Source organism: Bombina bombina, chromosome 6, assembly GCF_027579735.1.
Source record: "Bombina bombina isolate aBomBom1 chromosome 6, aBomBom1.pri, whole genome shotgun sequence".
Classification (NCBI taxonomy): domain Eukaryota; kingdom Metazoa; phylum Chordata; class Amphibia; order Anura; family Bombinatoridae; genus Bombina; species Bombina bombina.
This window is the reverse complement of record NC_069504.1, coordinates 228,513,789-228,528,524: the sequence shown is the minus strand read 5'-3', so window position 1 is coordinate 228,528,524 and position 14,736 is coordinate 228,513,789. Positions and strand designations below refer to the sequence as shown.

Sequence of the window (14,736 nt, the reverse complement as noted above, 5' to 3'; positions counted from 1 at the left end):
GGGGTTTGTTATTTTATTAGGGGGCTTAGATTAGGTGTAAGTAGCTTAAAATTGTTATAATATTTTTAACATGTTTGTAACTTATTTTTTTATTTTTTGTAACTTAGCTTTTTTTAATTTTTTGTACTTTAGTTAGTTTATGTAATTGTATTTAATTGTAGTTATTTGTAGGTAGTTTATTTAATTCATTTAATGATAGTGTAGTATTAGGTTTAATTGTAACTTAAGTTAGGATTTATTTTACAGGTAATTTTGTATTTCTTTTAGCTAGGTAGTTATTAAATAGTTAATAACTATTTAATAACTATTCTAACTAGCTAAAATAAATACAAAGTTACCTGTAAAATAAAGATAAATCCTAAGATAGCTACAATATAATTATTAATTATATTGTAGCTATCTTAGGGTTTATTTTACAGGTAAGTATTTAGTTTTAAATAGGAATAATTTATTAAAGTATAGTGTAGTGTTAGGTGTAATTGTAACTTAGGTTAGTTTTTATTTTACAGGTAAATTTCTCTTTATTTTAGCTAGGTAAGCTATTAAATAGTTAATAACTATTTAATAGCTATTGTACCTAGTTAAAATAAATTGAAAGGTGCCTGTAAAATAAAAATAAATCCTAAGATAGCTACAATATAATTATTATTTATATTGTAGCTATATTAGGGTATATTTTAAAGGTAAGTATTTAGTTTTAAATAGGATTCATTTAGTTAATAAGAGTTAATTTATTTAGATTTATTTAATTAATATTTAAGTTAGGGGGGCGTTAGGGTTAGGGTTAGACTTAGGTTTAGGGGTTAATAATTTTATTACAGTGGTGGCGGTGTAGTGGGGGGCAGGATAGGGGTTAATAAATTTATTATAGGTGGCGACAGTGTAGGGGGGGCAGGATAGGGGTTAATACATTTAATATAGGTTGCGGCGGGTTCAGGGAGCGGCGGTTTAGGGGTTAATACATTTATTATAGTTGCGGTGGGTTCCTGGAGCGGCGGTTTAGGGGTTAATATGTATAGAGTAGCTTGCGGTGGGCTCCGGGAGCGGCGGTTTAGGGGGTAATAACTTTATTTAGTTGCGGCGGTGTAGGGGGGACAGATTAGTGGTGTTTAGACTCGGGGTACATGTTAGGGTGTTAGGTGTAGACAGCTCCCATAGGAATGAATGGGATGTCTGTCAGCAGCGAACTTGTACTTTCGCTATGGTCAGACTCCCATTGATTCCTATGGGATCCACCGCCTCCAGGGGTGGCGGTTTGAAAACCAGGTACGCTGGGCCGTAAAAGTGCCGAGCGTACCTGCTAGTTTTTTGATAACTAGCAAAAGTAGTGAGAATGTGCCGCACTTGTGTGCGGAACATCTGGAGTGACGTAAGAATCGATCTGTGTCGGACTGAGTCCGGCGGATCGATGCTTACGTCACAAAATTCTACTTTTGCCGGTCTCGAGCCTTTGATAACTAAGGCGTATCAGCCTCGCCACAAATACGCTGCAGAATTCCAGCGTATTTGAGGTTGACGGCTTGATAACTAGGCCCCCAAAAATACATTTAAATGTACAGTTACAATCATAATAACTCCAGCTAATAAAAAATATTGGGAAAAAATTGCAATAACAAGTTATAAGGGCTCAAAAATTATTTATATTTATATGTATGTACATATGTATTTATATGTGTGTATATATGTATTTACAGACATACACACATATATAGACATGTATATAAGTGCATTGGAACCCTTTGCATTCAAGTAGATGTAAAATCATATTTATGAAATATTCATATTTAATAAACTGTTTAACTGTGTTTGTACTGTAGATATTTCACATTCTAATGTTCACATAGAGAAGTATATATCTGTTGTAACAGGAAACACTTTTAACCACGGTCTTCTAGGGCACAAATGCAGCACAGGACAATCCACTGTAGTTTAAAAGGCTTTATTTTTCACAGCAATAACAAACAGGCAGTTCATTTTCAAAAGAGGGAAATCCTTCCTCTGCAGCAAAGTTAAGTACTTTTAAATGTGTCCCAGCACTTCACAGCATTCCACAAGTGCTTTGTAAAAATAATGTCCTTTTTACAGTTCACAGGAACAAAAGTCTTTTACACAGTGTAACAAACACACACACCAGCAACTTGGGATTGTGGGGCTGATCCATTGAAGATTGTTGCAAAACTTCTCCTGAAGCTATAAATCTTTCGACCAATACAATCAACTGATCCGCTGTTTGAGGATCACCTTGATTAACCCACCGCCGCAGGGAAGCAGGTAATCCACGCTGAAACCGGTCCATCACCAGTAGTTCCACTATTTTGGTAGCTGAATTAACCTCTGGTTGCAGCCACTTCCTGGCAAGGTGTATAAGGTCGAACATCTGGGATCTTGCAGCATTATGAGATGAAAACATCCAGGAATGGAATCTTTGTGCACGGACTGCCGAAGTCACCCCCAGGCGTGCAAGGATTTCTGCTTTCAATTTCTCATAGTCACAGGCTTGTGCTGGCTCTAAATCAAAGTAGGCCTTCTGAGGTTCACCACTAAGAAATGGCGCAAGTATACTCGCCCACTCAACTGTCGGCCATTTTTCTCTTTCTGCTGTGTGTTCAAATGCCAAAAGATACGCCTCAACATCATCAGCTGCTGTCATTTTTTGAAGATAATGACTAGCCCTTATTACTCTGGAACCTTGGCTGCCGCCAACATATTCAGAGTTCAGTCTTTCTGATATGGCTTGAACCTCTCGTTGCAGAGTCTGTGTAGCACTTTGCTGCTCCTCCCGGGTCTTCCTGAATGTCTCAGCTTGCACAGCAGCCATCTGTTGTATCAACAATTCAGTGTTCTCCTTCTGTGATTTAGCCAGCAGCATAGCACTCTCTGACTGGGCCAAGACCAACTGTTGCAGTGCTGCACTATTTTCAGCAGCTTTTCTGTTAGTCTCTTGCTGTATAGCATTAGAATGGATCAAAGCTTTAATGACCTCCTCCATGTTGCTTGCAGATTATTATGCCCACAGACTAAAAACGTGGTTGCCCGCATTCTCCACCAAGTGTAACAGGAAACACTTTTAACCACGGTCTTCTAGGGCACAAATGCAGCACAGGACAATCCACTGTAGTTTAAAAGGCTTTATTTTTCACAGCAATAACAAACAGGCAGTTCATTTTCAAAAGAGGGAAATCCTTCCTCTGCAGCAAAGTTAAGTACTTTTAAATGTGTCCCAGCACTTCACAGCATTCCACAAGTGCTTTGTAAAAATAATGTCCTTTTACAGTTCACAGGAACAAAAGTCTTTTACACAGTGTAACAAACACACACACCAGCTTCTGTAGCTGTGTAACTCTCTCTCAAGGCCTAAGTGAGGCTACTATTTAAACCCTCACAACTTCTAATTAGCCACACCTGTGATTAGCTGCTGGACAGCTTCACAGCTGTCTGGGATAATGGCCCACCCTCTCTCCAATTATCCCAAACCCCAGGGACCCAGAACACAGTTTATCAACTGCATAATCAAATACACACTCTTTCTCCCTGGGGTTTTAACTGAAAGGAGAAATAGCATGTACAATGCTTGGACTTAAATATCTTCCATTTATAACCAGGCCTTGCTTTCTGTCACACTGTATATATCTAGATAGATAGATAGATAGATAAATAGTTATACAGTATATTGTACTAAAATGCCATTAGATATATGTAGAAATATGTATTTTTATTAAATATAACATATTCTTCTGTGTGAAGAACATTAGAATGTGAAATATTCTTATTTTCATGTTGGGTTCACGCACTTGAAAAAATGTGATTGAATTTGCATGCGATTAGGGTGTTAGGTTTTTATCCACTTTTTGTGTTCCATTGAAGTCTATTGGGGAATACGTTAATGCAATAGCGATATTGTAACTGCAGCATTTTGCGCACATCAGGTTAGCTTGCTAACAAATAATTTTAATTTTCAACTTGTAATATGCACGTTATCCGATGCGTTCAAAAAGGCAAAGTCGAGTGCAGTTATCGTGTGAACTGGTGCAAAAAATAGCACACCACACGTAATCTAGCCCTATATGTATAAAGTATGCCAGTTTTTGGCTTTGGTCATATACAGAAATGCATTTACGTAGAATTAAATGAAATAATTTCAGTTAAAATAAGAAAAATCTACGATATTATTAGTGAACTTGTGAATAAAAGTTGCATTAACTGATTATTATTATTATTACTACACAAGAATAGGAACACCATGAACAAAATAGCCACTGTAGCAATAACTTTGCATTAACAGACTTGAGACTTGACAGGCAGCATTTATAATACTTTATTGTGTACACTGAGTCTCTGCTTGCACAAATACATTATAATAATTTAATGCAGAAGCATAGGGGCCCATGTATCAAATTGACAAAGTTACTTTTAATCATCATCAATAATACTGTTTCCTTGTACATCACTAAGTAAAGTAAATTGTTTAAGTGTTTATAGGATTTAAACATGTATTTGATGGAAAGCTCAGAATCAGTGTGCTTCACTTTTTATTAGATGCATTTTTAGAACTTGCATGCATTAAATGTTTCAGTATTTGTTTTTACTGTGCCATGATATATACATACACACACACACACACACACACACATATATATATATATATATATATATATATATATATACATGCAATACATTGACTTAAAACAATGTTATTGCATTAAACAAGACAATAATCTTTATTATTCATTATTCTTCATTATTATTTTTTTCTTTTACTAAAATCATTTCTTTCCTAAGATATGGAGAGTCCACAACATTATCAATTACTAGTGGGAATAACACTCTTGACCAGCAGGAGGAGGCAAAGAGCAAACAGCAATGCTGTTAAGTGTCACTTCTCTACCCATAATCCCTAGTCATTCTCTTTGCCTCTGTCAATGGAGGAGGTGAAGTTTTGGTGTCTGAAGAAAATTAGATTTTCTTTGCTACAAGCAAGATTTTTGGGTCTAGCCGTAGTCCACGTTAATCTCTTCAGTAGGGTAGTGGTAGCTTTAAAGCAGTTAGGAACTTGTGAGGTGGGCCTTGCTCTGTTTTCCTAACATATGTGCTGCCCATGGTATAGAAATCCAGAGCAGGTTTACTCTGTTCTTTCTTTTTCTGCAGGTCTCTGTGAGGAGTATGTGTCCTATCATGCCTGGTGAGCTGTCTACCTGCCGGACAGCGGATTTTGCAGGTAAGTGTTTTTGTCTTCTAGGTTGAGAGACTTGCACTTAGTACATTTCCTACATTATATACATTGGGACATAAAAAATCCTTGTTGAGGATTTGATTTAAGCAAGGGACAGGCACTCATTGTGTATGTGTTTGGAGACTGATGGGGTAACTCCTTCTGATAAAGGGGTTAAATCTCTATTTTGGCTCATTTAATTTTTATTGTTTCCCTGAGGTTTTTAATGCTATTTAAACCATAAGGGACTATGTGTGCATGTGTTCTGGCACTAACGGTTGTCTGGTAATCGCTGTAAATGTTTGATGTTATCCGACTGCGATTTTTAACTTTTACAAGAGTAAATGTTTGACTGCTGACGTCAGTGCCTTTTTTCTTAAAGGGACAGTCTAGTCCAAAATAAACTTTCAGGATTCAGACAGAGAATGTAATTTTAAACATATTTCCAATTCACTTTTATCACCAATTTTGCTTTGTTCTCTTGATATTCTTAGTTGAAAGTTAAACCTAGGAGTTTCAAATGCAAATTTCTAAGCCCTTGAAGGCCGCCTCTTCTCTCAGAGCATTTTAACAGTTTTTCACCACTAGAAAGTGTTAGTTCACGTTTGTCATATAGATAACACTGTTGGCGTGCACGTGGAGATCCAGTGAGCCAGCTCTGATTGGCTAAAATGGATGTCTGTCAAAAGAACTGAAATAAGGGGGCAGTTTGCCGAGGCTTAGATACATGGGCGCCCATTTAACAAGCTCCGTAGTGAGCTTGTGGGCCCTGAGCAGGCGGACAGACATCGCCGGAAATCAACCCGATCGAGTACGATCGGGTTGATTGACACCTCCCTGCTGGCGGCCCATTGGCCGCGAGTCTGCAGGGGGCGACATTGCACCAGCAGCTCTTTTGAGCTGCTGGTGCAATGCTGAATATGGAGAGCATATTGCGAGACTTTATTAAATAGAGGCCAAGGTAATCACAGAGGTAAAAAGTATATTTATATAACTGTGTTGGTTATGCAAAACTAGGGAATGGGTAATAAAGGGATTATCTATCTTTTTAAACAATAACAATTCTGGTGTAGACTGTCCCTTTAAGACTTGCTTTTCTTTTTTCGCCTTACTGTGGCACAGCTGAATTCTCCAGGTCATGTGACGCTCCCTTCCATTCTCAGAGTAATGGAGTTGTGTCAGCTGAATCATACAAGTTCAGCTAGTCTTCTTTTGCTTCTCCTAAGTGATTCCAGCACTCGTTATTGCGGAAGGGCAGGTAGGCACCTCAGTCAAGGCTGAGGTGTAGAGGTTTATCCGGAGGGGTTGTTTTTGAGTGTTATCTTGCTCTGCAAATTTCTAAGTTAAAAGTTTAAAGTAACAGTAGCATTTCTTTTGTGGGTCAATATCTTTAAACTGAGGTCTGACAGAATTAACAAAATTTAAAGTGGTAGTATAATTTTTTAAGATTCTTTTTTATTTGGGTATTTTTCTTGCATCATGGTGCAGGAATCTGTTCCAATAGACAAATGTCTGCTGTGCCTAGAGAAACAATTTTTTTTGCCTACGTAATTTTGTTCTTCATGTCTGGATAGAACTTTAAAATGTAAAGATAGGATTTTTGTTTCTGAGCTTAAAGTCTCTCAGGATGACGCTGTTCAGGCAATGCCACAGCTTTTTCCTCAAATATCCCAAGCTTTAATGGCATCACATACAGTGCCCTGCAGTTCTTTTCTGACTGCCTGCAGAATATTCTGTGCAAGTATCTTCTGCGGTATCTGCGGCATTATCTGCTTTTCCTATGCTAAAGGGAAAACGCAAGAGGACAATTAGAGATTCAGATAACAAGGTTTCTGTTCTTCCCACTGCTACCCAGGTTGCCCTACCTCATAAGTCTGATGAGGAGGATACGTTGGTAGTCTCTGAGGGTGAATTCTCAGATTTAGACAGTATAATTCCTTCATCTGATGCTGATGTAGTATCCTTCAGATTTAAGTTTGAACACTGTGTATTGTTAAAGGAGGTTTTAGCTACTTTGGATGGCTCCAATACACCTGTCGTGGTCAACCCTAAGAAATCTAGTAAACGTAATATTTACTATGATGTTTCTTCCACTGCGGAAGTGTTTCCTGTTCTGGACTGTGCTACAGAGATTATTTCACAGGAATGGGAAAAGCTAGGGATACCTTTTTCCCGTCTCCTGTCTTTAAAAACATGTTTCCTGTTGCTGACTCTATTAAAGATTCATGGCACACTGTGCCTAAAGTAGAAGGGCCCATTTTTACTCTTGTTAAGAGAACTACTATTCCTATAGAGGATGGCTGCTCTTTTAAGGATTCAATGGACAAAAAGCTGGAAGCTTATTTGAAGAAGATGTATGTTCATCAAGGTCTTCAATGACAACCTGCAGTTTGTATTGCCACTGTGTCACGTGCAGGCATCTTATTTGTACGACGCCTTGTCTAATTCACTTCAGGTAGAGACTCCTTTGGAGGAGATCCAAGACAGGATTAAGGTTCTCAAGCTAGCCAACTCCTTTATTTCTGATGCTACCATGCAAGTCATTAAACTGGGAGCCAAGATATCTTCCTTCGCTGTGCTACCTCGCAGTGACTTAAATCTTGGTCAGCGGATGTTACTTCTAAGTCCAAGCTTCTGGCGCTTCCTTACAAGGGTAGGACCTTGTTTGGACCTGGTGTGGCAGAAATTATTTCTGACATTACTGGTGAAAAAGGGTCTTTTCTACCACAAGTAAGTGGTTTTCTTTCCTTTCGTAACTTCAAAAGAAAGTCTTTCTCTCCCTCTTCCAAGCAGGAACAGTCCAAGTCTTCTTGGAAACCCAATCAGTCTTGGAACAAGGGGAAGCAATCTAAGAAGTTCGCAGCTGAGTTTAAATCAGCATGAAGGGTTTGCCCCCGATCCGGGATCAGATCAAGTGGGGGCAGACTTTCTCTATCTTATCAAGCATAGATACGAGATGTCCCAGAACCCTGGGCTGTGGACATAGTATCCAAATCCAAGGGCTACTTTTGGAATAGGGTCAGGATTCCTAGGATTTTGTCTTTTCTCCAGGAAGGTCTGGAGAAAGGATTGTCAGCCAGTTCTCTGAAGGGTCAGATTTCTGTATTATCTATTTTGTTGCATAAGCATCTGGCGGATGTGCCAGATGTTCAATCCTTTTGTCAGGCCCTGGTCAGAATAAGGCCTGTGTTTAAGTCTGTTGCTCCTCCTTGGAGTCTTAACCTTGTTCTTAAAGTTTTGCAGCAGGCACCGTTTGAGCCATTGCATTCCATACATAAGTTGTTATCTTGGAAAGTTGTGTTTCTTATTGCTATTTCTTCTGCTCGGAGAGTCTCGGAACTCTTGGCTTTACAGTGTGATTCGCCATACCTTATTTTTCATGCTGATAAGGCAGTTCTTCATACTAAAGTGGGATTTCTCCCTAAAGTGGTTTCAGATAGAAATATTATTCAGGAAATTGTTGTTCCTTCTCTATGTCCTAATCCTTCTTCTCATAAGGAACGTTTGTTACACAACTTGGATGTTGTGCATGCTCTAAAATTCTACCTTCGGGCGACTAAGGATTTTTGCGAGTCCTCTGCCCTGTTTGTTTGTTTCTCTGGAAAGCGTAAAGGTCAGAAAGCTACTGCTACTTTCTCTCTGGTTGAGAAGTATAATTCATTTGCTTATGAGACTGCTGGTCTCCTCTTCTTGGGCTTTCAAAAATGAAGTTTCTGTGGATCAGATTTGCAAGGCTGCAACTTGGTCCTCTCTGCATACTTTTTCAAATGTGATTCTTTTGCCTCGGCTGAGGCTTCTTTTGTGAGGAAGGTTCTTCAAGCGGTGGTGCCTTCTGTTTAGGTCTGCCTGTCTTGTTGTCCCTCCCTAGTTATCTGTGTCCTCTAGCTTGGGTATTGGTTCCCACTAGTAATTGATGACGTTGTGGACTCTCCATATATTAGCAAAGAAAACAAAATTTATGCTTACCTGATAAATTTGTTTCTTTCCGGATATGGAGTCCATGACCCCACCCTTAAATTTAAGACAGTAATTTTTTTACTAAATCTCCGGCACCTCTACACCTTTGTGTTATTCCTTTTTTCCATTTTCCTTTGGTCGAATGAATGTGGATTATGGGTAGGGGATTGACACTTAACTGCTTTTCTGTGGAGCTCTTTGCCTCCTCCTGCTGGCCAGAAGTGATATTCCCACTAGTAATTGATGACGTTGTGGACTCCATATCCGAAAAGAAACAAATTTATCAGGTAAACATAAATTTTGTTTTTGCTAATATATAATTTAATGTTTTCTAAAGAAAAACACAATTAATGATGTCTATAGTGCTTTTGAAATATCAATAATTTGAAAAATGCTATTAACGGATTGTTATTAACCCCATAATCAATATGTATAAGTCTGTGAATTTTCTTAGATGGCTTTTTCTAGGGTTTTCAAATTCAAAAGCATTACAATACATTTGAGGAACCCATGAGAACCTATTTATCATGAGCTTTTTAATTGCCTTAGCATTAACACTTTTAAAATGTGAAAAAGCAATGCATTAGACACATGTAGATATTGGGCTAATTGTGTATAGGCTTGACCACATGTCTAGGGTTTATAATGTGGATGTAAATAATACAGAAATGAAAAAGTTTGTTAACATTTTACTCTTTATCAACTTCCTTTTGTTATAGTGGATGATTTAATAAATCATCCCAATGCTATGCAATCCTTTTTTTTTTTTGTATAATCAATGTACTCAGGAGATGTTGTTGAACACATATTGAGGTTGTTTTTGTCAGTTACACCTAACAGGAACTGAGAATCCATGCCTAAATTACTATGTGTGAAAAATAACACAAACAAATGACTAACCAAAAGTTTGACAAATACTGGTGGTTGCATTAGTGCATGGAAAGTGTTAAAATACCAGCATTTCAAATACCCTAGGGTGTCTACTTTTCAAAAATATATGGTTTGATGGGGGTAAATGACATTGGCCTGCTTCAGAAATGTCCCAAATAGGACATTCTCTCGTATTTGAAGGCCTTTTAGCTCCCTAAGAACCCAACAAACCTATTCATGGGTGGTATCACTGTACTCAGGAGATGGTGTTGAACACATATTGAGGTGTTTTTTTGTCTGTTACACATAACAGGAACTAAGAATCCATGCCTAAAGTATGTGTGTGAAAAATAAAACAAAAAATGACTACCCAAAAGTTTGACAAAGACTGGTGGTTGAATAAGTGCATGGAAAGTGTTAAAATACCAGCATAAATGGTTTGATGGGGGTAAATTTAATTGGCTGGCTTCAGAAATGTCCCAAATAGGACATGGGTGCATGATGACAGATGTGAAAATGCCAAGTTGGAAAACTTAAATGCACCCCCTTAAAATAAGGCCTTTTAGCCCCAAGAGATCCTGACAAACCTATTTATGGGTGGTATCACTGTACTCAAGAGATGTTGTTGAACACATATTTAGGTGTTTTTATGTCAATAACACATAACAGGAACTGAGAATCCATACCTAAAGTACAATGTGTGTGAAAAATAAAACAAACAAATGACTACCCAAAAGTTTGACAAAGACTGGTGGTTGGATTAGTGCATGGAAAGTGTTAAAATATCAGCATTTCAAATACCCTATGGTGTCTACCTTTCAAAAATATATTGGTTGATGGAGGTAAATTACACTGGCCAGCTTAAAAAATGTTCCAAATAGGACATGGGTGCATGGGATGTGAAAATTCCAAGTTGGAATACTGTAATGCGCCCCTAAAAATAAGGCCTTTTAGCCCCCTGAGAACCCAACAAACCTATTCATGGGTGGTATCAATGTACTCAGGAGATGTTGTTGAACAGATATTGAGGTAGTTTTTGTCAGTTACACATAACAGGAACTGAGAATCCATGCCTAAATTACTATGTGTGAAAAATAACACAAACAAATGACTAACCAAAAGTTTGACAAAGACTGGTTGTTGAATTAGTGCACGGAAAGTGTTAAAATACCAGCATTTCATATAACCTAGGGTGTCTACTTTTCAAAAATATAAGGTTTGATTGGGGTAAATTACATTGGCCGGCTTCAGAAATGTCCCAAATAGGACATGGGTGCATGATGACAGATGTGAAAATTCCAAGTTGGAAAATTGGAATGCGCCCCCTAAAAATAAGGCCTTTTACCTCCCTAAGAACCCAACAAACCTATTCATGGTTGGTATCACTGTACTCAGGAGATGGTGTTGAACACATATTGATGTGTTTTTTGATTGTTACACATAAAAGGAACTAAGAATCCATGCCTAAAGTACATGTGTGAAAAATAAAACAAAAAATGACTACCCAAAAGTTTGACAAAGACTGGTGGCTGAATAAGTGCATGGAAAGTGTTAAAATACCAGCATATATGGTTTGATGGGGTAAATTTAATTGACTAGCTTCAGAAATGTCCCAAAATAGGACATGGGTGCATGATTACAGATGTGAAAATGCCAAGTTGGAAAACTTAAATTTGCCCCCCTTAAAATAAGGACTTTTAGCCCCCAGAGATCCTGACAAACGCATTTATGGGTGGTATCACTGTACTCAAGAGATGTTGTTGAACACATATTGAGGTGTTTTTTTGTCAATAACACATAACAGGAACTGAGAATCCATGCCTAAAGTACAATGTGTGTGAAAAATAAAACAAACAAATGACTACCCAAACATTTGACAAAGACTGATGGTTGTATTAGTGCATTAGTGCATGGAAAGTGTTAAAATACCAGCATTTCAAAAACCCTAGGGTGTCTACTTTTCAAAAATATATGGTTTGAAGGGGGTAAATTACATTGGCCAGCTTAAAAAATATTCCAAATAGGACATGGGTGCATGGAATGTGAAAATTCCAAGTTGGAAAACTGGAATGCGCCCCCTAAAAATAAGGCCTTTTAGCCCCCTAAGAACCCAACAAACCTATTCATGGGTAGTATCACTGTACTCAGGAGATGTTGTTGAACACATATTGAGGTGTGTGTTTTTTTGTCAGTAACACATAACAGGAACTGCGAATCCATGCCTTAAGTACAATGTGTGTGAAAAATAACACAAAAAAATGACTACCCAAAAGTTCGACAAAGACTGGTGGGTGAATTAGTGCATGGAAAGTGTTAAAATACCAGAATTTCAAATACCCTATGGTGTCTACTTTTTAAAAATATATGGTTTGATGGGGGTAAATTACATTGTCCGGCTTCAGAAATGTCCCAAATAGGACATGGGTGCATGATGACAGATGTGAAAATTCCAAGTTGGAAAACTGGAATGCGCCCCCTAAAAATAAGGCCTTTTAGCCCCCAGAGAACCCAACAAACCTATTCAAGGGTGGTATCACTGTACTTAGGTGATGTTGTTGAACGCATATTGAGGTGTTTTTTGGCAGGAACACATAACAGAATCTGAAAATCCATGCTTAAAATATGATATGTGTGAAAAATAACACAAAAAAATGACTACCCAAAAGTTTGACAAAGACTGGTGGTTGCATTAGTGCATGGAAAGTGTTAAAATACCAGCATTTCAAATACCCTATGGTGTCTACTTTTTAAAAATATATGGTTTGATGGGGTAAATTACATTGTCCAGCTTCAGAAATGTCCCAAACATGACATGGATGCATGATGATGTGAAAATTCCATGTTGGAAGACTGGAATGCTCCCCATAAAAATAAGGCATTTTAGTCCCCATAGAACCCGACAAACCTATTCAAGGGTGGTATCACTGTACTCAGGAGATGTTGTTGAACACATATTGAGGTGTTTTTGGCATTAACACATAACAAGAGCTGAGAATCCACGCCTAAAGTACAATTTGTGTGAAAAATAACACAAAAAATGACTACCCAAAAATTTGACAAAGACTGGTGGTTGCATTAGTGCATGGAAAATGTTAAAATACCAGCATTCCAAATACCCTAGGGTGTCTACTTTTCAAAAATATATGGTTTGATGGGGGTAAATTACATTGGCCGGCTTCAGAAATGTCCCAAATAGGACATGGGTGCAAGATGACAGATGTGAAAAATTCCAAGCTGGAAAACTAGAATGCGCCCCCTAAAAATAAGGCCTTTTAGCCCTCAGAGAACCGGACATGGGTGGTATCACTGTATTTAGGAGATGTTGCTGAACACATATTGGGGTGTTATTTGGCAGTAACCCTTAACGTTCTCAGTAAATGTATTCTTAAATTGCTATTTTGTCAAAAAATCACCACTTTTTAGGTTGTCTTCTTTTAAAAAAATATATACATGTAAAGGGTTATTCAGGGATTCCTGACAGATATCAGTGTTCCAATGTAAATATCGCTAAAAAAATGGTTTGGAAATAGCAAAGTGCTACTTGTACTTATTGCTCTATAATTTGCAAAAATAGCAAAGAACATGTAAACATTGGGTATTTCTATACTCAGGACAAAATGTAGACACTATTTAGCATGTGTGTTTTTTGGTGGTTGTAGATGTGTAACAGATTTTGGGGGTCAAATTTAGAAAAAGTGTTTTTTTTCCATTTTTCCATTATATTTTATATATTTTTTATAGTAAATTATAACATATGATGAAAATAATGGTATCTTTAGAAAGTACATTTAATGGCGAGAAAAACAGTATATAATTTGTGTGTGTACAGTAAATGAGTAAGAGGAAAATTACAGCTAAACACAAACACTGCAGAAATGTAAAAATAGCCCTGGTCCCAAACGGTCAGAAAATTGAAAAGTGTTATTCCTATGTTCTGCACTTAGAAAAAAAAGTTTATATATATATATATCTATATAATAATTATGTTTGTAATGTCCGTCGTCGTTGGCAGTTGCGCACGCATCCTCAAAGGAATGTTAGATGCGTGCGCAGCCGCATCACGGCGACAGACAGCTTCAGGAGATGCAGCTCTCAGCTGTAACATAACAGCTGAGAGCTGGAGCTTCTGAAGCTTCAGGCATCTGCCGCATATGGAGCTGGAGCGTGAGCGGTGCTCCACCACCATATGAGGCCAGATGCCTGATTGTTACAGATGGTGACACTGTGTGTGTCACCGTCTTTAACGATCTTCTGCTGGTGGAGGTGTGGGCAAACTGACCTGGGTGGACGAACATGCGTGAAGGGGCAGGGCCAGCCAGGTGTGATGGGGCGGGGCCAAGATGTGAGAGCCGGGCCTGAAGGGGCAGGGCCAGGCAGGAGCGGCCGTGGCTGTCTTTGTGAGGGCGCACAAGAGGGGTGAGAGAGAGTAAAAGAGGGGGGGAGATAGAGAAGGGGGAGAGAGAGCAAAAGAGAAGGGGGAGAAAGAGCAAAAGAGAAGGGGGGAGAAAGGAAAAGAGAGGGGGCGAGAGCAAAAGAGAGGGAGAGCAAAAGCATAAAAGAGAGGGTCGAGAGAGCAAACGAAAGAGGGGGAGAGAGAGCAAAAGAGGGGGAGAGAGAGCAAAGGAGAGGAGAGAGAGAGCAAAAGAGAGGGTCGAGAGAGCAAAAGAGATGGGGGAGAGTAAAATAGAGGAGGGAGAGAG

General features: G+C 38.4%; 1 protein-coding gene across 3 annotated transcripts in view; it reads left to right on the top strand.

Annotated features, from left to right (window-relative positions):
• The window catches only part of TAFA2 (TAFA chemokine like family member 2), a 502,683-nt gene that overhangs the window by 272,071 nt on the left and 215,876 nt on the right, over positions 1-14,736 (top strand). The gene's annotated exons all lie outside the window — the stretch shown is intronic.